The sequence below is a fragment of the Puma concolor genome, chromosome A2 (genome assembly GCF_028749965.1).
Source record: "Puma concolor isolate L17-30 chromosome A2, mPumCon1.1.hap2, whole genome shotgun sequence".
In the NCBI taxonomy this organism is placed as follows: domain Eukaryota; kingdom Metazoa; phylum Chordata; class Mammalia; order Carnivora; family Felidae; genus Puma; species Puma concolor.
In genome coordinates this window covers 111,184,272-111,209,743 of record NC_141668.1, presented here as the reverse complement: position 1 = coordinate 111,209,743, position 25,472 = coordinate 111,184,272, and the positions used below count along the sequence as shown (strand labels likewise).

General features: G+C 46.2%; 1 protein-coding gene across 5 annotated transcripts in view; it reads left to right on the top strand.

The window, feature by feature from the left end:
- Positions 1 to 17,563: 17,563 nt before the first annotated feature.
- Positions 17,564 to 25,472, top strand: part of ALDH1L1 (aldehyde dehydrogenase 1 family member L1) — a 116,431-nt gene continuing 108,522 nt past the window's right edge. For 2 of the 5 annotated variants that reach the window (XM_086697254.1, XM_086697253.1), the window contains exon 1: positions 17,567 to 17,879. The gene's annotated coding sequence lies outside the window, so the exon portion shown is untranslated. Of the gene's footprint in view, positions 17,880 to 19,400; positions 19,546 to 25,472 lie in introns of those variants that run through there. The other 3 variants (XM_086697251.1, XM_086697250.1, XM_086697252.1) reach the window with 3 other exon arrangements.

Sequence of the window (25,472 nt, the reverse complement as noted above, 5' to 3'; positions counted from 1 at the left end):
TTGAAGATGATGAGCTCTGGAAGAGCCTGTTAAGGACTAGACAATGGCCCTGTAACGATAATAAAGACACTTACACGGTATCCATAAAATTGTTTCATGGGGCAAAATTCAGTTAGATTCCCTACCTGCTCACTTCTAGGGACATCTGTAATGCATTTTTTTAATGAGAAGAAGCATTGCAGGGGAAAGGAGAACTCTCTTAGGCTGTTGGTAGGAATGCAAACTGGTATAGCCATTCTGGAAAACAGTATGGAGGTCCCTCCAAAAGTTAAAAATAGAAAACTACACTATGTATGATCCCACAATTGCACTACTAGGTATTTGCCCAAAGGATATAAAAATATAGATTTGAAGGGGTACATGCACCTCAATGTTCATAGCAGCATTATCATCAATAGCCAAGCTATGGAAAGAGCCCAAGTGTCCACCAATTGATGAATGGATACAGAAGATGTGGTATGTATGTGGAATATTACTCAGTTATAAATAACAATGAAATCTTGCCATTTGCAATGACATGGAGGGAGCTAGAGTATATTAAGTGAAATAAGTCAGTAAGAGAAAGAAAAATACTATATGATTTCACTCACATGTGGCATTTAAGGTACAAAACAGTTGAGGGAAGAAAAAAATAAAGGTAAAAACAGAGAGGGAGGCAAACCATAAGAGACTCTTAAATACAGAGAACAAACTAGAGGGTTGATGGAGGGAAGTAGGTGGGGGATGGGCTAAATAAGTGATGGGCATTAAGGAGGGCACTTATTGGGATGAGCACTAGGTGTTATATGTTTAAGTGATGAATCACTAAATTCTACTCCTGAAACCAATACTACACTATACATTAACTAACTAGAATTTAAATAAATATTTGGGGGAAAAAGAAAAGGAAGAGGCATTGCAGAGTAACAAACATAGTCACATGACTTCAATGTTGTTAAATAAATGATAGTAACATTAGGTATGTCAGGGAAGTCCAAACGGGGTGGGTGTGTGCATAGGGGGAGGGGGGAATTATTCTTTAACCACCTCCCCCCCCTTTCAAAAAATGTTTATTTTTGAAAGAGAGAGGGAGACAGAGTGTGAGCAGGGGATAGGCAGAGAGAGAGGGAGACACAGAATCTGAAGCAGGCTCCAGGCTCTGAGTTGTCAGCACAGAGCCAAATGTGGGGCTCAAACTCATGGACCATGAGATCATGACCTGGGCCAAAGTCAGATGCTTAAACAACTAAGCCACCCAGGTGCCCCTCCTTCCCTTTCATCCATAAGTCACAAACTGCTGTATAAGCCTTTTATAAGTTCCTTAGTATTTTCCCTGTTGATGAACATTTGGGTTGTGTCTTTTTCTAGGCTATCATGAATAAGACTGCTGTGAACACTGTACAAGTCTTTGTGTGGATGTGTGTTTTTCTCCTCTTGGGTAAAATATCTAGGAGTGAAATGGCTGGGTGACAGGGCACGTGATTAATTTTTAATAAAATAATTTAAATAATAAAGCTAGAAAGCTATAGCAATTAAAAAGCTTGGCTGCTGTCCCAGGAACAGGCAAACATCAATTACAGGGAATACAAAAATGGGGCTCTTTCAATTGCCAACCTCAAATGGGCCCTCACTGCCATAACCTAATGATGACACTTCCTTAGAACTATGGTCGCCTAGAACCCCTCCACTTCCAGAACCACTGATTCAAGCATCCCTCTCCTCCCATTCTCTGTCCACATGTTCTCTCACTCAGTCTTTGGCTCAGCTGCTCCAGGATGACTGTTCACTGACATAAATGAGAACTCTAGTTCACTGACATTTTTAATTTCCCCTACCCACCAGCATTTTCCTTGCCCAGCTTAGCTTCTGAAGTTCATTACTGCCCTTTGTTTTTCACTGAAATCATCTGGGCAAATTTCCAGGCTTGCATGAACCCAAAGACCTGTTTCCTTTTCCTTAAGGCCTACTTTTTGAGTAGCCTGGGGCTGCTGGCTGAGTGTCTCAAAACAATACAGATTGGTCCTATTTATGAACACTAACATCAAATAAGCTGTCAGTATTCCCCCATTGCCTGAACCAACCCACTTTCCTGTATCCCATGTCAGCAGATAGTTTCACCTTGTTCTTTACAAAGGGAAGGAAAGCTGTGAGGTGAGATCTACCATCTTATACTAACATGAAAGTCAATTCCACCATCCATCCACCCACCCACCCATCCATTCATCCATCTATCATCTATCCATTACATTTCCCTCCCTGCCTGTCTCCTTCCCTAGATTTCATCTACCATCCATCCATTCATTCATCCATCCATCCTGCCTGCCTGCCTGCCTTGTTTCCCTCTGGTTATAGTGTCATTGAAGGCCACTCCATGAATATGTTTTTGGGTGCCTTCTCTTCCCATCTTTTCAGGAAATTCAGGCACTACAAATTATCTTCTTTCTTTCTTTCTTTCTTTCTTTGTTTCTTTCTTTCTCTTTCTAAAATGTCTATTTATTTTGAGAGAGAGAGAGAATGAAAGAGAGAGAGAGAGAGAGAATGCTATCAGGGCAGGGGCAGAGAGAGAGGAAGAGAAAGAATCCAAAGCAGGATCCACACTCAGTGCAGAGACCAGTGCCGGGCTGGATCCCACGACCGTGAGATCATGACCTGAGCTGACGCCTAACCGGCTGAACTACCCAGTCGCCCCAACTCTTTCTTTCTTTTTATTCAATTTTTCCTTCTCAGCTGAATCCTTCCCCCTGGATTTTTACACTAAGTCTGTCTCATGAAAAACCTTTCCCTTGACTCCAGGTCTTTATCCATCATGCCTTGTCTCATTATCTTTCCCTTCACAGTCAAACACTTAACAAGTGCTTGTCTCCATGTCTTCACTGTACTTTCACTTCTCCTTCCCTCCATGCTGGCTCTGTCCCTGTCACCCACACAGTCCTCACTGAGGTCACCAATGATTTTCATGTTGCCAACCTAATGCATATGCTTTCTTCCTCATCCTAACCTCTCCATAGCAGTCAGTACCCTTGGCCCCCTGTGTCAGCCATGTGCCTGGTTGCTCTCAGGTCTGTTCCTTGTCTCTTTCCCCTCTGCTCCACATTACAGGTGCCCAGGCTCAGCAGCCACATTTCTCAGGCTCCCTTGCCAAGTGAATGGCTTCTGGTTCATTTGGGCATTGGGAAGCCCTTGGTGGGAGATGGGAAGAGAGTGAGCCAAAGCCAGGATATTTTCCCCTTCTCTGCTTCAGGCAACATCTCCAGGAGTAGCTGTGTCTCCTCCTTGATCCAAATCTCCTTGGGCAGCCGTGCCAGTCCCAGTTTCTGAGTGGTCCTCTTTTGTTTTTTTCCTCTGCTGAGAGACTCCAACTTCAGAGGTCTGTTATATAGAGCAGAACAGGACAAGGATTTTGAGCAACCAAGCACATGGACTGACATGGGGCCAGCAGCTTTGACTATAATGGATAGGTCATATGGGGAGAAAGTGTGTGCGTTAAGTTTGGCAACATGAAAGGCATTGGTGACCTCATCTTTCCTTTGTCCATCCATCTGGCTTTAGAGTGGTGTCAGCTTCCTGTCTGTTGCTAACCTCTGAGTTGTCTCATAATTTCTCATTTGCACTCTTAGCCCTTTTAACACTTTTGTAACCATATATTAAGTTCCTTCATTGAACTTGAATGAGCTCTCTCCTAACTGGGTGGTATCGATGAAGTTCTGGGGTGATGGTGGGGGACTTTTTTTCTGAAATTAAGATGAATGTCAGTGGAAACTGACTTAAAAAAATTAATTGTGGGGCGCCTGGGTGGCGCAGTCAGTTAAGCGTCCGACTTCGGCCAGGTCGCGATCTCGCGGTCCATGAGTTCGAGCCCCGCGTCGGGCTCTGGGCTGATGGCTCAGAGCCTGGAGCCTGTTTCCGATTCCGTGTCTCCCTCTCTCTCTGCCCCTCCCCTGTTCATGCTCTGTCTCTCTCTGTCCCAAAAATAAATAAAAGTTGAAAAAAAAAATTAAAAAAAAAATTAATTGTGGTAAAATAACATAAAATTTACCTTTGTAAGCATTTTTAGGTGCCCCCTTCAGTGGCGTTAAGTACACTGATGCTGTGCAATCCCCACCATCCATCTCCAGAACTCTTTATCTTCCCAAACTGAAATTCCATCTCCATTAAACTCTAACTCCTTATTCCCCTCCCCCAGCCCCTGCAATCACTGCCCTACTTGCTGTCTCTAGGAATCTGTTGACTCTAGAGACTTCAGATAAGTGGAATCACACAGTATTTGTCTGTTTATGTCTGGCTTAACTTGCTGCATGGTGAGTTATCTTCCTCCTTGTTCCTTAGAAACTACTCACACTCACACTTCCACCTCCACGACCCCTGCATTCATTCTTACTTTTCTCTCTAGCTGGAATCTTTCTCATCTTTTCCCTTAGTTATTCATCCCAGTCTGCCCTGGCTGTACTATCACATCATTTTCCCCACTTTCATTTCTGCTGGGTCTGCACATTCATGTCCTGTACTAGGCTACAAGCACCTGAAGGAGACTGCACCTGCCTCTCCCCCATTCTCATTCATTCTTGTGCCATGAGCTCCTGGGGCTATCTTCAGGCTAGAGCTGTCCCAGGCACTGGGATACAACTCCAAAACAACCCCAAGGTTTGATTTAACGCAGGAGTCAACAAGTTCTGCTGGAGGCTGGCAAGGTCCTCATAGGAGATGGCTGTGAACCTCCTTACCAATGGCTTAGCTCCACAGAAACATGTTTGTTTGTAATTCTGGGTCCTCAGATGGGCCCTAGTTCAAGACCTGGAGTGGTATTAAAGCTAACTCATATTTTTACCTCTATATGTGATATGGTCTGAATGCTTGTGCCCCCCCCCCATAAATTCATATGTTGATATTCCAACCCCCAAAGGAGGTAGGATTAGAAGGTGGGGCTTTGGAGGTGATCAGGTACTAAAGGTGGAGCCCCCATGGAGGGGATTAGTGCCTTTATGAAAGAGACTCCACAGAGCTCTCTGGCCCTTCCACCAGATTGCTGAGGACACAGCAAGAAGTCCCCCAAAAGAGGGCCATCACCTGATCATGTTGGCATGATCTCAGACTTCCAACCTCCAGAGCTGTGAGAAATAAATTTCTTTTGTTTATAAGCCATTTGGTTTGTGGCATTGTGTTATAGCAGCTGGACCAGACCAAGACAATATGTAGTCACAGGCTGCCCATTTTAAGAGGGAATATTGAGGAAAACCCTCCTGAGTTCTCAGCTCCCACTGGGAAGAGATTCTAAGGGATCAGACATCAAGTGACACTATGAGCAATTAACAAGTTCTAAGAGGAGTGTGGAGTGGTCTTACTTTGCCTCTGAATGGGAGGCCTCAGGAGTTCAGCAAAGGGCAGAACTGGCCCAGATTTGAAAAGAAAGTTCAGGACATACACCCTGCCTGCTTTGATTTCCAAGAGGCCATAGACCTTGGCAAGTTAATGTTTCCTTTGTAACATACACACAACACTCAGTTACTGAGTTCCCAGAAGATAAGCTGAATCATCATTACACAACAGAAAGAGAATCCATGTCTGTATCTATCTGGTCACCTATCCATGTGGCCCTGAGCCAGACTCAGTCATCTTCTAAACTGCCCCTAGATTGGAGCAGTAGCTGTATCCCCTTACACAGCACAGGACTTGCAAGCACCCAGTATCTTTGAGCCACTGGGGGACCTGCAGAAAGCTCAGGCAGAGGATCTCTCTGTTGGGACACACTCACACCCTGGTTCCTTTTCCGAGTGAGGTCCTGTGGAAGGCTTTGGGGTACACAGATGAAGTAGACCCTGTTCCTGCCCTCAAGAGTCTTAACATTTGAAAGACAGAGAGAGAAAGAGAGACAGAGAGACAAACATAAAAGAAATTATATTAGAGTGTGATCTGGGCTATGGGAATTCCCAAGGGAAGAGGGCTGGGGAGGGCTTCCCAAAAAAGATAATGCACAGACCAATCCCCAAGGCATAAGTTGGGGCTCAGAGATGAAGTGAAGGGGCATTCTTGGTACAGTGAACAGAACTGGCAGAGGTGGGCTCAGTATGACTCATTCAGACAGTATCAACCTTCAAGGTTACAGAAGAGCTGGCTTTGCCACTCTGGACTCAGGCCCCACTTCTCTCTCTAGTCTATGAAGGGATAGATATAGAAGTCACATACTGTCACTTCCATACACCTTGGGTATTTCATTTGTTTCATTTGTTAGAAGCAAGTCATTGAGTCCAGCCCAGAGTCCAGGGCTCAAGGAATGGCACTCCTCCTCTTGAATGCAAGGAGTGTCAAGAGCTTTTAAACTATCACAGTCTACCCAGTGGCCACAGGTATGACCTCTTGTATGCAAAACATATTCACCCTTCCAAACATCCCCTACCCAAAGTCCTATCCTACTGCAGAATCAGCTCAGAGCCCAGACTTTTTGTGTCTAAATCAGGCCCTGATGTGGAGGAGGCTCCTGGGGCATATTTCCTTTTAAGGAGCTCCTTGAGTACAGTCACTCTCTATCTGAAGAACTGTGGATTCAAGGGACAAGCTATCTGTGCCCCTTCCCCCCTACGCAACCCAACATACAATGGCGGGACAGGTGCAGTATGACCACCATAGACATCCTGGTTCAAAGGGGGTAGGGATGGGAGGCACACAGGCATCTCCAAGACACACACTTCTGAACCCCAGTTTGGCAAATGTTGGGAGTTCTTTGATTAGTACTCAAGCCAACTTTGGTCTGAACGTGATTCTTCCTGCTCTTGGTTCCACCCTTTGGACTCTTCAGTTTGCTCTCCAAGTTGTCCTTTTCTTCATTTTTTTAATGTTTATTAATTTTTGAGAGAGAGAGAGCATGAGTGGGGGATGGTTAGAGGGAGAGGGACAGAAAATCCGAAGAAGGCTCTGTGCTGACTGCAGTGAGCCCAATGCTCAGACTCAGGAATCACGAGATCACCACCTGAGATCACGGGTATGATGCTCAACTAACTGAGCCATCCAGGCACCCCTCCAAGTTGTCCTTTGGTTTCCCTGAAATATAGCCTATGTTTGCATCTGTGTGTTTTCTCTGGCTGCTTCTCGCCACTAGAATTTGAGAGGAGGGGGTTCCAGAAGTCTTTTTTCATGTAGTACTATCTCTGATCGTTTCAATCCAAGCTGACACTGCTTTGTCAATGTAATTCTTTTGAAAACTTTGTGTATCCTCTGTGAATCTTACTGAGCTTTATTTTTTTAGCCAACTGGCAGCCCCATGGGCATGTCTTCGAGATAAGCCCTTCTCCATCTTGGGCTTCTGCTGAATGGCAATGTCAAGTTTCTTGGAAGGTCCTATTGTTTAATGGAATACTCTGTAGCACCACATTTGACCTTTTTGAAGACTTAACAAAGAATTTTATAGCTACCCTGTGGCTTTGAGACCATCTTTTCCTAGCATGGCCCTGCATTACATCTTTACCTAAACTGTTTGTTAATTTTGGCATCATTTGGCATCTGTAGAAGCTGGAAATTTTCAAATTCAGCAAGCTCTTGTTACTTTTTATTTAACAGTCCTTCTTTTGGCTTATTTCTCTTCCCTCACATTTTCATCTGAGCAGCAAGAAGAAACCAGGAGGCACCTTCAACATTTCACCTGGAAGGCTTAGCCAGACCATCAGTTTCCTCTGGCACATTTTCCATTTCCCATGTTACTGCAGGTGGCAGTGCTGGAAACTTTCTGTGTAAACTTCCCTCCTTTCCAGCTCTGAGAGGCTAAGAGAAAAATTACCAGGTGTACTCACAACTGCAAAGAAAAGATCTTTCCCCTCCCCCCACCGTTCCCAAAACCAGCCAGGGCACGCCCGGTTGCAGTCTGACCTAAAGGCGGGAACCAATCAAGTTCTGCTGAGTGGTTTGAAATAAAGGCGGGAACCAAACAAGTTCTGCTGAGCATTCAAATTTAAATGTCAACCAATAACAGCTCTGTAACCTCAAAAAATCCCTAACTTGTTTGTGCCTGTCTATAAAAGAAGCTGTAAGATCCTTGCTCGGGGCCTCTTAGCGTCACCGGCAACGAGTGCGCGGAGGACCGGGTTCGAACCTGCAATAAACGACCCTTGCCGCTTGGCTTTGACTCTGGACTCTGGTGGTTTGTTTTCGGGGGGTCTCTTGAATTGGGGCATATCATCTGGGGGCTCGTCCGGGATCCCCCCCAAACCCACCAGACCCCAAGTCAACGGGTCGTCCCTGAGACGGATCGGTAAGTGAGCCGGCTCTGTCCGTTTCTGTTTGTCTGTTCCTTTCTGGCTCTCCCGCGCGGGATCTGTATCGGTGACTGACACGGCTCTGGTGGATGCGCTATAGGGCAGTCTGTCAGGTCCAGTAGGAGACGTCCACTGGCACCCATCTGGAGCACCTTTTTGGGCCCATCAGAATTTTTCTGTTCGGGTAGCAGACACCCGAAACACGCTAGCAATCTAAGTGTTGTGTTAAGTGTTGTGTTCTCTATTCTATAACCTTTAAGTGTTAAACTCCTTCTCTTTCACAGGTGACCTGGCCTGGCCCAGCCAGAAATCCTCATAACTTTACTGTTTCTCCTTTTAATCCTTTCCTCCACCTCCAGGATACAGATGGGCCAATCTTAAAGCACTCCTCTTTCTCTCCTCGTTGCTAACTTCAGGGATGTTAGAACCAGAGGACAGAATTTGAGTTTAGACATCCGGTGGGGAAAATTAATAACCCTCTGCCGCTCTGAATGGCCAACCTTCAGCGTTGGATGGCCAACCAAAGGAAATTTCTGCCTCCCTATAATTGCTAAGGTGAAATCAAAGATTTTTCTACCGGGTTGCGAGGGACATCCGGATCAGATTCCCTACATTCTTGTATGGCGGAGTTTAGTGGAAAATCCACCCCCTTGATTGGCTCCCTTCCTATCCTCAGGAACGTGTAAGGTCCTTGCCATGCGGCCTGCAGGTCCCCCAAAATCAAGGACGCCAGCCTCACCCTTGTATCCCATATTGCCCGATAGTCAGGACCTACTTATCCCTAGACCCTCCACCCTATCATCCCCCTCCCCTCGCACCCCAGGCCCTGCCCGCAGCAGCCGCCCCACCAGTCGCCCCGCTAGTTGCCCCCATAGGGGAACCGGGAGGACGGGAAGTGGCAGCTGCGCCAGACCCGGGAAGATGGGAAGCGGCAGCTGCGCCGGAACCAGGAGGACGGGAGGTAGCAGCCGCGCCGAGCCCCATTGAAAATGAAACCAACCGCGAGGGGCCAGCCGGCCGAACCCACGGGCGCACCCAGCGTGAGCCAAACTCTCGCCTCCCTGACTCCACTGTGGCCCTACCCCTGCGGGAAATAGGACCCCCCGATGAAACAGGCAACCCCCGACTCCAGTATTGGCCCTTTTCCACCAGTGACCTTTACAACTGGAAAACGCAGAACGCTCAATTCTCTGATAACCCTAAAGATCTAATAGCTCTTCTAGACAGTGTCATGTTCACCCACCAGCCCACCTGGGAGGACTGTCAGCAGCTCCTCTGCATCCTGTTCACCACAGAGGAGCGAGAGAGGATCCAATTAGAAGCAAGAAAGCTGGTTCCCGGAGATGACGGTCGGCCGACATCTAACCCTGACCTCATTAATGCGGCTTTCCCCTTAACCAGGCCTCCACAGGACGAATGGGACTACAACACGGCAGAAGGTAGGGGAAGGCTACTCATTTATCGCCAGACTCTAATGGCGGGTCTCCGGGATGCAGCTCGCAAGCCCACAAATTTGGCTAAGGTATATTCAGTGGTACAGGGAAAAGCAGAGAGTCCAGCTGCTTACTTAGAGAGATTAATGGAAACCTTTAGGCAGTTTACCTCCATGGATCCAGAAGTCCCTGAGAACCAGGCTGCTGTTGATATGTCCTTTGTAAATCAAGCAGCTCCCGACATTAAAAGGAAACTCCAAAGGCTAGAGGATTTAGAAGGTAAACAGATCCAGGATCTACTCTGTATAGCACAACGGGTCTACAACAACAGGGACGCCCCAGAAGAGAGACAGATCAAAGCCACAGAGAAAATGACTAAAGTCCTGGCCGCTATAGTCCAGAAAGAACAGCCACCCCCAGAAGGCATTCAAACAATGCGCCCTCCAAGGCGACACTTAAAGATCAATGCGCCTATTGTAAAGAGAAAGGCCATTGGATACGAGAATGCCCCAGGAAGAAACAACCCCACCCCAGCCAAAAGCAATGGCAACCTAAAATAGCCCCCATACTGCTTACCCAAGATACAGAAGAGGGAGGACAGGGTTCGGATCATCCCCTCCCCGAACCTAGGGTAACATTGCAAGTGGAGGGGACCCTGGTCCAGTTCCTAGTTGATACCAGGGCACAGCACTCAGTTCTGGTCAAGCCCCATGGAAAAGTATCTGAAAAATCATCCTGGGTACAAGGGGCCACCGGACAAAACACCGGTTAGCAAAACATCGCCCAACCCTATTTATAGAAGTTAAGCCCGGGACGGACCCCGTCCGCATGCGCCAATACCCTATGCCCACGGAAGCCAAAGATGGCATCACACCGCACATCCGCTGCCTCCTTGACTTCGGGGTCCTAGGCACCTGCCACTCAGCATGGACTACCCCCCTGCTGCCCATGCGCAAACCCAATAGCGGGGAATACAGACCAGTGCAGGACCTGAGAGAAGTCAATAAGCGGGTGATGGACATACATCCAACCGTTCCTAACCCCTATACTCTCCTGAGCACCCTCAGCCCAGAAAAACAATGGTATACTGTTCTGGATCTAAAAGATGCTTTTTTCAGCCTACCACTAACGCCTGAAAGTCAAGAGCTATTTGCATTCGAGTGGACAGATCCAGACAGGGGCATAAATGGCCAGCTCACTTGGACCAGACTGCCACAAGGAATCAAGAACTCTCCGACCCTGTTCAACGAGGCTCTACACGAAGATTTAAGTGAGTACAGACAACAACACCCTAATATAACTCTCCTACAGTATGTTGATGATCTTTTAATAGCTGCCGAGACACCCGAAACCTGCATCCAGGGAACCGAAGTTCTCCTGGGAACTCTGGGAACCTTAGGCTACCGCACCTCAGCAAAGAAGGCTCAAATCTGCAAGTCAGAGGTAACTTACCTGGGTTACTTACTGAGAGGGGGGCAACGCTGGCTAACGGATGCCCGGAAGGAGACTGTCCTTCGTATTCCCAGACCGCAGACACCACGACAGGTGAGGGAATTCCTAGGGTCGGCTGGGTTCTGCAGACTATGGATACCAGGGTTTGCTGAATTAGCAAAACCTTTATACCAGGCAACAAAAGATCAACAGCCCTTTAGTTGGATGGAAGAAGCCGAACAGGCCTTCCAACAAATCAAAACTGCCCTGCTATCAGCACCTGCCCTGGGACTCCCCGATGTCTCCAAACCCTTCCACCTATATGTAGATGAAAACCGGGGCATAGCCAAGGCGGTGCTAACCCAGCATTTGGGCCCTTGGCGCAGGCCAGTAGCCTATCTGTCTAAAAAGCTAGATCCAGTGGCCGCCGGATGGCCACCCTGTCTCCGGACGACTGCAGCCACTGCCCTAATGGTAAAGGACGCTGATAAGCTGACCATGGGCCAAGAGCTACAAGTCACCACCCCGCATGCCATCGAGGGCATCCTCAAGCAGCCGCCTGACCGATGGCTAAGCAATGCCCGACTCACTCATTACCAGGGACTGCTGTTGAACCCCCTCAGGGTCGTCTTCACCCCCCCAACGGCCCTGAATCCAGCATCACTGCTGCCAGACCCAGACATGGGAACCCCACTTCATGACTGCGCCGACATACTGGCTCAAGTTTATGGGGTCTGGGAAGACTTGCAGGATCAGCCATTATCGGACGCAGATGCCATCTGGTTTACCGACGGAAGCAGCTTCGTTCACCAAGGACAAAGGTATGCGGGGGCGGCCGTGACTTCAGAGACCGAGGTGGTGTGGGCAGAAGCTCTACCCCCTGGAACCTCAGCCCAGAAGGCTGAGCTAATAGCCTTAACCCAGGCCCTAAAGTTAGGAAGAGACCGCAAGCTAACCGTGTACACTGATAGCCAATATGCCTTCGCCACCGCTCATGTACATGGGGTGATATACAGAGAACGGGGGCTCCTCACAGCTGACGGGAAAGACATCAGAAATAAAGAAGAGATTCTAGCCCTGCTAGCAGTCTTATGGGAACCCAAAAAGCTAGCAATTGTGCATTGCCCAGGACACCAGAAGACAACCGACCCAATTTCCCGGGGCAACAATTTGGCCGATCAGACTGCAAAAAACATAGCTCGGCCCCCAGCGCAATTGCTGACCCTACAGCTGCCAGACCCCGGACCCCAGGAATTGCCCCCCAGCCCTGAGTATTCAGAAAGCGACATTCAATGGATGAGTAAACTTCCTATGACCCGAATCAAAGATGGCTGGTGGAGAGACTCTAAAAGCAGCATTATACTCCCAGATAAACTAGGATGGCAAGTTCTAGAGCGGATCCATCGCAGCACCCACTTAGGTTCCCGGCGAATGTTGGACTTACTGAGACAGACTGGACTAAAAATCAGAAATGTCTCTGATAAGGTCGATCAAGTAGTCACTAAATGTACAGTGTGCCAACTCAACAATGCGAGTAGCAATCCTCAGACAACAGGGGTAAGACAAAGAGGGAGCAGACCGGGGACCTATTGGGAAGTAGATTTCACTGAGGTAAAACCAGGAAAATATGGGTATAAGTATTTGCTAGTTTTTGTAGATACCTTTTCAGGATGGACTGAAGCCTTTCCAACCAAGAATGAAACGGCACAGATTGTAGCCAAAAAGATCCTAGAAGAAATCCTGCCCAGGTATGGTTTTCCAGTAATGATAGGGTCAGACAATGGACCTGCATTCGTCTCTAAGGTAAGTCAGGGACTGGCTTCCATACTTGGGGCTGACTGGAAATTACATTGTGCATACCGACCCCAAAGCTCAGGACAGGTAGAGAGAATGAACAGAACCTTAAAGGAGACCCTAACCAAATTGACCATGGAGACTGGCGCTAATTGGGTGGTCCTTCTTCCCTACGCTCTGTTCAGGGTGCGTAATTCCCCATACAAACTGGGACTCACACCCTATGAGATAATACATGGTGGACCACCCCCCATCATCCCTAACCTAAAAGATAACCTTATCAAAGCTGAGAACGATAATAGTCTTGAATTCTTGTTCTCCCTACAAGCCTTGCAGAGGGTCCATGAAGATGTATGGCCCAAATTAAAAGAACTCTATGAGACTGGACCCCCACCTATTCCACATCAATTCCGGCCAGGGGATTGGGTCCTCGTCAAACGTCATCGACAGGGAACTCTGGAGCCCAGGTGGAAAGGACGCTTCCAGGTCATCCTGACAACGCCTACTGCCATCAAAGTAGATGGAATCGCCACCTGGATCCATTTCGCCCACGCCAAACCAGTGGACCCGTTCTCAGACCTCATCGGACCTTCAAAGACAACCTGGACTGTTGATCGGACTAAGGACAATCCTTTAAAATTGACCCTACGCTGCCAACGGACTGAGCTGTAACTATGGTACTTACCCTTCTCTTGATTGTTCTGCAAATTCTGTCTGTAAATTCAAACTCCCATGACCCCTATGATTTGACATGGGAAATTACTAACTTAGAGACTCATGAAGTCTACAACAAAACCCTAGGAACTGCCCCATTAAATACCTGGTGGCCAGATTTATATTTTAATTTAGAAAAAAATAGTCCATTAAAAGAAATGGAAGGAGGTAAATGGAGGCAACTGCAAAGGAGGGTATCAATAAGTAGAAGTGGATTTTATGCATGTCCGGGATTTAGGACGGGGGTGATAAAGCACACATGTGGAGGGTTTGAGAACCTCTATTGCGCAGCCTGGAGTTGTGTCACCTCCAATGATGGGGAATGGAAGTGGGAAGTAAAACCCCAATTTATTGAAAGGTCCTATGTCCAACCATGTACCTGCACCAGGTATGATGAAAACCGTAACCTTATTCGTGTGAGATTTACAGAGGAGGGAAAAAAGGACAGGCGGTGGGTCTTAGGACTCACTTGGGGACTCTACTTATATCAATATCCCCTCTTTGGGACTGCCATTCAAATAAAATTAAAAGTCTCCCCTCGTGTACAACCGGTAGGGCCAAATCAGGTATTAAAAAAAAAATAAGAAAAAAAAGAGACTAGTCTATCCCAGAAGGTATAGACTCCCTATGGAAATTGCTAACAGCAGCGTATGAGGCCTTAAACCGATCGGACCCTGAGGCAACAAGGGCCTGCTGGCTATGTTATGATATAAAACCCCCCTTATACGAAGCCGTAGGACTAGCTGCCCCTTTTTCACAGTCAGATGAAGATTCGCCAGCAGCTTGCAAGTGGAATCGAAAGGGCCCCCGCCTCACACTACAAGCGGTCACTGGCAATGGGACTTGTATAGGAAAGGTCCCCTCTAGCCATATTCAGCTCTGTGCCCAGACTAGTCGCCCTATAGGTGAATCTAAATGGATGATTCCAGCTCCTGACAGCTGGTGGATTTGTTCTAAGACAGGACTTACCCCATGTGTTAGCAGGGATGTTTTTAATTTGTCACCCGAATATTGTATCATGATATTAATATTTCCAAGGGTTATTTACCACCGAGAAAATGTTATATATGACCTGTGGACAGAAGGGACAGAAGCAAGAGAGTCAATAAGAACAAAATGGGAACCCTTTACGGCCACAACCTTGGCCACCTTATTTGGCCTCGGTGCCATAGGGGCAGGAACAGGGATCTCATCACTAGCCATTCAGCACCGAGGGTTCAATAGCCTAAGGACAGCCATTGATGAGGATATAGCCAGACTTGAGGACTCAATCTCGCACCTCGAAAAATCTCTGACCTCCCTTTCTGAAGTGGTCCTACAGAACCGAAGGGGGCTAGATCTAGTCTTCCTCCAACAGGGAGGTTTATATGCAGCCTTAAGAGAAGAATGTTGTTTTTATGCTGACCACACCGGAGTAGTCCGAGAGTCCATGGCTAAAGTTAGAGAAGGCCTGGCCAAACGGAAGCGTGAACAAGAACAACAACAAGGATGGTTTGAGTCTTGGTTCAATCAGTCCCCATGGCTAGCCACCCTGCTTTCTGCTCTAGCTGGGCCCCTTATACTCCTCCTTCTCCTCCTCACCCTCGGGCCTTATATTATTAATAAACTAGTTGCCTTTATCAAAGACCGAGTTAACACGATCCAACTGATGGTCCTTAGGACCCAATACCAACCCATCATTACCGAAACATTTGAGTCAGACACATAAGATCCAAGATTGGCTCTTGAGGCATGAAAGAGAGGGGGGAATGAGAGGCTAAGAGAAAAATTACCAGGTGTACTCACAACTGCAAAGAAAAGATCTTTCCCCTCCCCCCCGCCGTTCCGAAACCAGCCAGGGCACGCCCGGTTGCAGTCTGACCTAAAGGCGGGAACCAATCAAGTTCTGCTGAGTGGTTTGAAATAAAGGCGGGAACCAAACAAGTTCTGCTGAGCGTTCAAATTTAAATGTCAACCAATAACAGCTCTGTAACCTCAAAAAATCCCTAACTTGTTTGTGCCTGTCTATAAAAGAAGCTGTAAGATCCTTGCTCGGGGCCTCTTAGCGTCACCGGCAACGAGTGCGCGGAGGACCGGGTTCGAACCTGCAATAAACGACCCTTGCCGCTTGGCTTTGACTCTGGACTCTGGTGGTTTGTTTTCGGGGGTCTCTCAAATCGGGGCATGTCAGCTCCATACACTGCTAAAGCTATGGGCTCTTCTCTGATTTCCTGACACTTTTTAGGGTGTCCAATCTCAAAGCCATTTATTCAGGAGTTCCTGTCACCTATGGTCTGTCTTCTCTATTCTAGCCTCAAAGTTCTGCTCATGCTACTTTCCCATTCCAGGCTCCTGACATCCAGTCATTAATTCCACAAATTTTATTAATCCTCTTCTATACACAAGGCACTAGGTGTTGGGGAATTCCTAGTCTTTACCCTCGTGTTCTGTTGGAGAGACATGTCACTCAAATAATCCCAGAAGCCGTGATAAAACTGCAACGGAGGGGGGTGCATGAAGGAAAATCAGTGGCCCTCTGTGGTCACACAGTGAGGGGATCTGTCCTAGTGAGTGCGTGGCTGGGGAAAGCTTCCCTGAGGATGTGACATGTACATAGGGAGTGGGGTTCCCTTGAGAAAGAAGATGAAAAGCACATGGTGAGCTCATTAGTCAAGATGGTCAGTGTATATGAGGGACAGGAAGGAGAACTGGAGGCAGGAGCGGAAAGAACAGGAGGACCCTTCCTGAGAATCGCCTAAGGGGCTCAATAGGGACAGGTCACCTCAATCCTGGGTCTTCATCCAGGCAGGTGAGCATTAAGCCATTTGACAAACATTTAACATCTACTTTGTGCTAGCACTGTGTCCTGGGGATACAACGGTGAATGCATCACACAAGTTTCCTGCCCTCAAAGAGTTGTAGTAGCAGGAGAGACAGATTAATAAGCAAATAATGAACTAGAAAATGTCACATGTACAGTAAGTGTTGTGAAGGAAATAAAACAGGGTGAAGTGATGGGGACTGGCTGAGAGACTTCCTTAGGTTGTGTGACTTGGAAAAGCTTCTCTAAGGCTCTGCATCAGATATTGGATATATCAGGTACTATGTGAAGACAGGAGGAGGGGTGCCTCTGTAGTGTTTGAGAGAGGAATATTGTGGCAGAGGCCCTGAGGCTGGAGCATGCTTGAGGTGTCCAGGCACTGAGTAGAGGTCCAGGTAACTGGAGCTCAGGTAGAGACAGCCTCAGAAGTGAGGCTGGGAAGCAGAGTCCAGCGGCAGGAGTGGAAGGAAGGACATTCTTGGCAGCTTGGTCAGGATACACTGGACATAGGCTCACAGTCAGGAAACAATGTGCAGATTTATCTTCCTCTATTCATTTGTGCAGACTTACTTTGGCCCAGAGTGGAACAGATAACCCTGCCTGAGACAGGCTTGGTCAGGTGGGGAGCTAGAGGAGGGGTCAGCGGCACCCAGACTGGGTGGAAGGGAGCAAGGAGAAGAGGAGTAGCCTAGGCCGAAGCCTGGGGCTGTAGAAGGCAGGAAGGGCACAGGCAGAAACCCCAATATTCATCTGGACACACTGTCACTGTCTCCTGCAGGCGACTGCAAGTTTGCAGAGGGCGAGGATCTTGTTTGGCTCAGCTCGGTGGATGGCACACGGTAGGAACTTGGCACATGATTCTTGGATGAATGAATGAGTGAGCGGGTGAGAGAGTGAAATGATCTGGTTGGCGAGTTTCCTCCTACCAACTCAGCCTTGCAGCAATGCCTAACCAGGAAGAGCCTGCGCCTTTTCAGAGCCCTGTGAATTCTGAAGGGTCTATCACAAGTCTTTTCGCCTATAAATGCAAGCAAGCCCAGAGAGGGTGAGTGACACACCCTGGCCACTGTCACACAGCCATTGAGAGCTCTCCCCACCCCTGCCCAGGGTGACTTTATGCCCGCCCCGCGCCCCCGCCCCTCTCGCCTCCGCCCGGCGCCCCTCCCTTCCCTGGCTCTGGCCTTGCTCGAGGCCCTGGGACTGGCAGAGGCGGGTCCCACCTCTCCGCCGCCCTGGGCCGGCCTGGGCCAGCCCCTTGTCCCCCGACCGACGCTTTCAGAGGTCTCTTCTGGCCCGCGACTCCTGCGCCTCCTCCCGCGCTTGGTGAGTGCCCCTGAGCCCCGACGCTGCGAGGGAGGGAGCCTGTCCCAACTCGCGACTCCAGGGACTCTGAGCTGAGGTCCCTCAACTGGGCTCCCGGTGGACGCAGGAGCCTCGCCGCAGGGACGCCGGGTCTGGAGTCCGGATCCGCGATTCCCCCTGGGGCAGGTGAGCCTCCAGTCTAGCTAGGGGTCCTCAGGCTAAAGGACCATGGTATGGGGGCGGGGCTCGCCGAAGGTGGGGCCGGACCCGGCGAACAGGGTGCTTTACCGAGCCAGCACAGCCCAGTGAGTGGACGTTATCTGACCAGCTCACAGAAGAGAAAACTGAGGCTCCGAGAGAGAAAGGGACAAGCCGAAGGTGACTGGGCCGGTCCGTGGTGGAGGGGCAGTCTGCCTCCGGGGCTAAGTCCCTCACCCCATTATCGGGTGTGGAAAAGATCCCCCCTGATTGGCCAAATCTGGGGGCCGTGCACAAGGACCTCTTGTGATTGGAGAGCTCCCCTGGTGTAGCGGGGCACTGACCCCTGGGCCCCAGCTTGACCCCAACCCCGGGTTCCCAGGGTCGCGCTACTTGGAACCCAGCGCCCCCCCCCCCCGCCCCCCGCACCTGTGCAGTCCCCTCATTTGTCACCTTCCTAGAAAAGGCACCTTTTCAATCAGGTGCAGATGGAGACAGAATTTAGTATTCTCACACACTGGGTTAAGAGTATGGGCTTGGCGTCAAGTGACTGTTTTCTCCCCACTCCCTCACTTTTCAGTGACCTTGGGCAAGTTTCTGGAACTCTGACTCCGTTTCTTTGGCTAAAATTGGGGTGGGGGGGATAAATACTAACAGTACATTACCTGCTAAGATTGTTTCAGGATGGCATGAGTTTATGCACTAAGGCCCTAGGCCCTCTGTGAATGTTGGCACTCTCCCCCCTGTGAAGATCAACCTTCACGACAATGTTGGGAGACAATCCTGTGACATTTTGGAGACAAGAATTTAAGCCTTAGAGATGCAAATGATTCGCTAAGGTTGAATACAGGTCTACAGGCTCGGGTGGTCTAGGGGGCCTGCCCGTGTGCCCAGGATAGTGAGAAAGACAGCGGATGAAACATGAACCCCCGCGGACCCTGGCTGTGGAACCGACAAGCATCTGCCCTGCCAGTGGCCGAATGGAACAGATTGACTGCAGGAGAGGAATCAGCTCCCCCCCACCCCCGCCGTCATCCCCAAAGGGCAGCTGGTGGAAGAGGATGCCTTGTGGCTGTGCCCTGCAACTTGGCTGAGCCTCTGCCCTCTCCTAGAGCTGCATTCTTTTGTGGGTCCCCAGACCAAAGCAGGAAAACAGATGGCCCAGAGCTGCTGTCCCTGCCCTGGGCTGCCCCTCTTGAGCAGGATCTGATAGCTGGGTCCTGGGGAGCCAGGTCTGGGCTGGGTGCTTGGGGTGGGAGGCCTGGGAGGCCCTGACAGCTCTACAGCTGTACCCACGCACTGCCGGGAACAGGGGCGCATGCCCCTGCCAACTCAGGAAGGAGGTGGAGGCTTGCAGGCTGCCCACTCAGCCAGCCCAGCTGCAGCAGCCCACGTGGGGCTCTGTACTCCCTTCCCCGGCTCCACCCTCCGCCCCCTGTGCTTCCTGATCTTTCTGCTGGCCAAAGGTCAAGATTGGCTGAGGCCCCTCCCAGCGCACCTGTCCCTGCCACACTCAGCTTCCCTGGACTGTGGCCACAGCCTTCCTGGTGGCTACCCTGACCCTGCCTCCCTGCTTCCAAAGGGATCTTGTTTGTATTGCTTTCTTTTCCCACAAGTAATACGTGCTCAGTATAGAAAAAGCCAGAACATTCAGGTAAGAAAAAGATAATTAATGATAATTATTGAAAATACCCTAAATCCAAAAAACTCTTCTCAGTAACTTTTAACATTTCTGTGGGAATCCTCCCAGGTTTTTACACTGCAGGTGCACAAACATACACACACCCACAGCACTTTTAAAAATTACAGTGGTTTGTCACCTGTGGGGGTGTTTTGACCTACATATTCCAGGTAGTGAAACAGCGTGTTGCCACTTCTAACTGCGCTGGGTTTACCCAGTGTGAATGTATCATAATTTTACAACACCCATGCCTCTATCTGCTCATCCAAATAGAATTTAGAAGTGAAAATGCTGAGTCAGAATTTTCTAGGATTTTGGTATTTATTGCCAAATTTTCCTCCAGAGAATTGGTACGAATTTGTTGTCCCATTAGTGCTACAGGAGCGCAGCTGTTTTCTCATAATCTAGACAACAGCTGATATTTATATTGCTTAAGCCCCTTCCAATTTTAAAGGAGAAAAATAGTCCCTTGTTTTATTATGCATGAATTATTTGATTAATTGCAATTTGAACATTTTTATTTATCTATTGGCTCTAATTTTTTTTCTTTTGGCAAATTGCTTTCAGACACATGTAAAATCTTCCTGTATGAAAAGCCATCACATACTTTCTTGTATATTTCTTCTTTAGTGTCAAGTTTCTAAGCCCCATACTTACTGGTATTTTCTTACACTTTGATGTTTTCTTCTTGTATTTGATTTTTTTAATACTTATTTTAATCCAATTGACCTGTATTTTGAAGTAAGATGTGAACGATACACCTAGATTTATTTATTTGTTTGTTTAAATTAGTTTTTAGAACAGTTTTAAGTTTATAGAAAAATTGAGCAGAGTACAAAGAGCTCCCATATAGTCCCTCAGCCCCTGCCCCCTCCACTGTCACTTATTAGTAACACCTTGCATTATTAACATTAGCCTGGTACATTTGTTACTCTTGATGAGTGGATACTGATACAACATTCTTTTTGTTTTTGTTTACTTTTACTTTTTTTATTTTTTTAATGTTTATGTATTTTTGAGAGAGAATCAGAGAGAGACAGAGGTGAGTGGGGGGGGGGGGGGGCAGAGAGAGAGGGAGACACAGAATCCAAAGCAGGCCCCAGGCTCTGAGCTGTCAGCACAGAGCCCATCACGGGGCTCAAACAAATGGACTGTGAGATCATGTTGCACACTTAACTGACCGAACCACCCAGAGACCCCCTGATACAATATTCTTAATTAAAGTCTATAGCTTACATCACTCTTTGTGTTGTATATTTAATGGGTTTTGACAAATGTATAAGGACCTGCATGACATGACAGTAGATAACTGTAAAAAAAAATCTCCTGTGTTCCACCTGTTCATCCCTTTCTCCCCTTCCCCAAACCGTGTCAAACACTGATTCCCCCCAACCCCCACCCCATCTTCTTAGTTTTAAGACTCTCATAGTTAGAATAATACAGTATGTAGCCTTTTAAGACTGGCTTCTTTCACTTAGCAATATGCATTTATATTTCCACTGTATCTTTTCATGGCTTAATGGCTCATTTCTTCTTAGCATGGAATAAAAGCCCATTGTCCAGATGTACCACAGTTTATTTATCCATTCACCTACTGAAGAACATCTTGGTTGCTTCCAAGTTTAGGTAGTTATGAATAATGATGCTATAAACATCTGTGTGCAGGTTTTTGTGTGGACCTAAATTGCCAACTAATTTTGGTAAATACCGTGGAGTATGATTGCTGAATTTTATGGAGAGAATGTGTTTAGTTTTGTAAGAAACTGCAAAACAATTTTTTAAGGTGACTACCATTTTGCATTCCCACCCGCAATGAATGAGAGTTCCTATCGCTCCCCATCTTCGCCAGCATTTTCGTTGGTGGTGTTTTGGATTTTAGTCATTCTAATAGATTTGCAGTGGTATCTCATTATTGTTTTAATTTGCAATCCTTAGTGATATATGATGTCGAGCATCTTTTCAAATACTCATTTCCCGTCAGTATATCTTCTTTGCTGAGGCATCTGCTTAGGTCTTTCCCCCATTTTTTTAGTTGAGTTGCTTTCTTATTGTTGAGTTTTAAGAATTTTTTGTATATTTTGGATACTAGTCCTTTATCAGATGTGTGTTTTGTAAATTTTTCTCCCTATCTGTGGCTTGCCTTTTGAAGAGCAGAAGTTTTCAGTTCTAATAAAGTTCAGTTTATTACTTTTTTTCTTCCATGGTTTTGTTGTATTTAAAAAGACCCAAGGCCATCTGGAATTTCTTCTATGTTATATTCTGTGAGTTTTATAGTTTTATCTAAATGTAGATTTTACATTGGAGCACCTGGGTGGCTTAGTCGGTTGAGTGTCCCACTTTGGCTCAAGTCATGATCTCACAACTGGTGAGTTCGAGCCCCTCATGGAGCTCACTGCTGTCAGCACAGAGCCCACTTCAGATCTGTCCCTCTCTCTCTGCCCCTTCCCCACTTGTGCTTTCTCTCTCTCTCAAAAAAAAATAAATCTTTAAAAGAAAATGTAGATATTACATTTAGGTCTGTGATTGTTTTTTGAGGTTTTTTGTTGTTGTTTTTGTTTGTTTGTTTGTTTTTGCATGTGGAAATAGTTCGAGAATAATGTGTTGAACAGTCTATCCTTTCTCTACTGAATTGCCTTTACTGCTTTGTCAAAGATCAGTTGACTGTTTTTGTGTGAGTCTGTTTCTGGGTTCTCTATTCTGTCTATTGATATATTTGTCTACTCTTTTGCCAGTATCACCCTGTCTTGATTTCTGTAGCTTCATAGTAAATCTTGAGGTTGGATAGTGTCAGTATTTTGACTTTGCTCCTCTCCTTCAATATTGTGTTGGATAATTCAGGTCTTTTGCCTTTAGTATAAATTTTAGAATCAGTTTGTTGATATCTGCAAAATAACTTGCTAGGATTTTCATTGAGATTGTGTTGAATCCAAAGATCAAATTGGAAAGAACTGATATCTTGACAATATTGAGTTTCCTATCCATGTATGTGCAATATCTCCATTTATTTAGGTTTTATTGGATTTCCTTCATTAGTCTTGTGGTTTTCCTTATATTGCTCTTTTACATATTTTGTTATATTTACACATAAATAATTTCAGTTTTGGGTGATAATATAAATGGTATTGTGTTTTTAAAATTTTTTTTAATGTTTGTTTATTTTTGAGAGAGAGAGAGAGAGAGAGAGAGAGAGAGAGCAAGCCTGGGAGGGGCGGAGAGAGAGGGAGACACAGAATCTGAAGCAGGCTCCAGACTCTGAGCCATCAGCACAGAGCCCAACATGGGACTCAAACTCAACAACCATGAGATTCTTTGACCTGAGCTGAAGTCGGATGCTTAACTGACTGAGCCACCCAGGCACCCCTGTTTTTAATTTCAAACCCCAATTGTTTATTGACGGCATATTGACTTTTGCATATTAACATTCTCTCTTGTAATCTTCTGATAATCATTAATTAGTTCCAAGAGTTTTTTGCTGATTTTTGGAGATTTTCTACTTGGACAATTATGTCATCTGTGAACAGTTTATTTCCCCCTTTCCAATCTGTATACCTTTTATCTCCTTTTCTTGTGTTACTGCCTTGCTAGAATTTCCAGTAGGGTGTTGAATAGAAGTAATGAAAGGGAACACCCTTGACTTGTTCCTGATCTTAGTGGGAAAGTTTCTAGTTTCTCACCATTAAGTATGATGTTAGAGGGGCATCTGAGTGGCTCAGTTGGTTAAGCATCTGACTCTTGATCTCAACTCAGGTCTTGTTCCCAGGGTGGTTAATTCAAGCCCCACATTGGGCTCCATGCTGAGTGTGGAGCCTACTTAAAAAAAATGTGATGTTATAATTTTTGAGGTTTTTTTTTGTAAATGTTCTTTATCAAGTTAACTTCCTCTCTATACCTACTTTGCTGAGAATCTTTATCATGAATCGTTGTTGGATTTTGTCAAATTGTTCTTTTAAAAACCTTTTTTGATTGATTTATTGTGTAATTTACATCCAAGTTAGTTACCTTCAGGAGTAGATTCCTTAATGCCCCCTACCCATTTACCCATCCCCCCTCCCACAACCCCTCCAGCAACCCTGTTTGTTCTCTATATTTAAGAGTCTTTTATGTTTTATTCTCCTCCCTGTTTTTATATTTTTTTGCTTCCTTTGCCTTAACTTCATCTCTTTTGTATCTTAAATTCTTCATATGAATGAAGTCATATATTTATCTTTCTCTGACTAATTTTGCTTAGCATAATACCCTCCAGTTCCATCCATGTAGTTGCAAATGGCAAGATTTCATTCTTTTTGATTGCTGAGTAATACTCCATTGTATATATATACCACATCTTCTTTATCCATTCATCCATTGATGGACATTTGGACTCTTTCCATACTTTGCCTATTGTCAAAAGCACTGCTATAAACATTGGGGTGCATATGCCCCTTTGAAACAGCATACCTGTATCCCGTGGATAAATACCTAGTAGTGCAATTGCTGGGTCATAGGATAGTTCTGTTTTTAATTTTTGGAGGAACCTCCATATTGTTTTCCAGAGTGGCTGCACCAGTTTGCATTCCCATCAGCAGTGCAAAAGAAATCCTCTTTCTCTGCATACTTGCCAACATCTGTTGTTGCCTGAGTTGTTAATGTTAGCCTTTCTGACAGGTGTGAGGTGTTATCTCATTGTGGTTTTGATTTGTATTTCCCTGATGATGAGTGATGTTGAGTAGTTTTTCATGTGTCAGTTGGCCATCTGGATGTCTTCTTTGGAGAAGTGTCTATTCATGTCTCTTGCCCATTTTTTCACTGGATCATTTGGTTTTTGGGTGTTGAGTTTGATAAGTTCTTTATAGATTTTGGATACTAACCCTTTATCTGATATGTTGTTTGCAAATATCTTCTCCCATTCCTTCGGTTGCCTTTTAGTTTTGCTGATTGTTTCCTTCACTGTGCAGAAGAGTCCCAATAGTTCATTTTTGCTTTTGTTTCCCTTGCCTCTGGAGACATGTTGAGTAAGAAGTTGCTGTGGCCAAGGTCAAAGAGGTTTTTGCCTGCTTTCTCCCCTATGATTTTGATGGCTTTCTGTCTTATGCTTAGGTCGTTCATCCATTTTGAGTTTATTTTTGTGTATGGTGTAAGAAAGTGGTCCAGGTTCATTTTTCTGCATGTTGCTGTCCAGTTTTCCCAGCACCACTTGTTGAAGAGACTGTCTTTATTCCATTGGATATTCTTTCCTGTTTTGTCAAAGATTAGTTGGCCTTGTGTTTGTGGGTCCATTTCTGGGTTCTTTATTCTGTTCTGGTGATCTGAGTATCTGTTTTGTGCAATATCCAAACTGTTTTGATGATTACAGCTTTGTAATATGTCTTGAAGTCTGGGAGTGTGATGCCTCCAGCTTCGGTTTTCTTTTTCAAGATTTTTTTGACTATTCAGGGTCTTTTCTGGTTCTGTACAAATTTTAGGATTATTTGTTCTAGCTCTGTGAAGAATGCTGGTGTTATTTTGGTAGGCATTGCGTTGAATATGTAGATTGCTTTGGGTAGTATCCACATTTTAACAATATTTGTTCTTCCAATCCAAGAGCATGCAACATTTTCCACTTTTTGTGTCTTCTTCAATTTCTTTCATAAGCTTTCTATAGTTTTCAGTGCATGGATTTTTCATTTCTTTGCTTATGTTTATTCCTAGGTATTTTATAGTTTTTGATGCAACTGTAAATGGGATCGATTCTTTGATTTCTCTTTCTCTGGCTTCATTATTGGTGTATAGTAATGCAACTGATTTCTGTGTGTTGATTTTATATCCTGCAGCTTTGCTGAATTCATGGATCAGTTCTAGCAGTTTTTTGATTGGATCTTTTGGGTTTTCCATATAGAGTATCATGTCATCTGCGAAGAGCGAAAGTTTGACTTCCTTCTGGC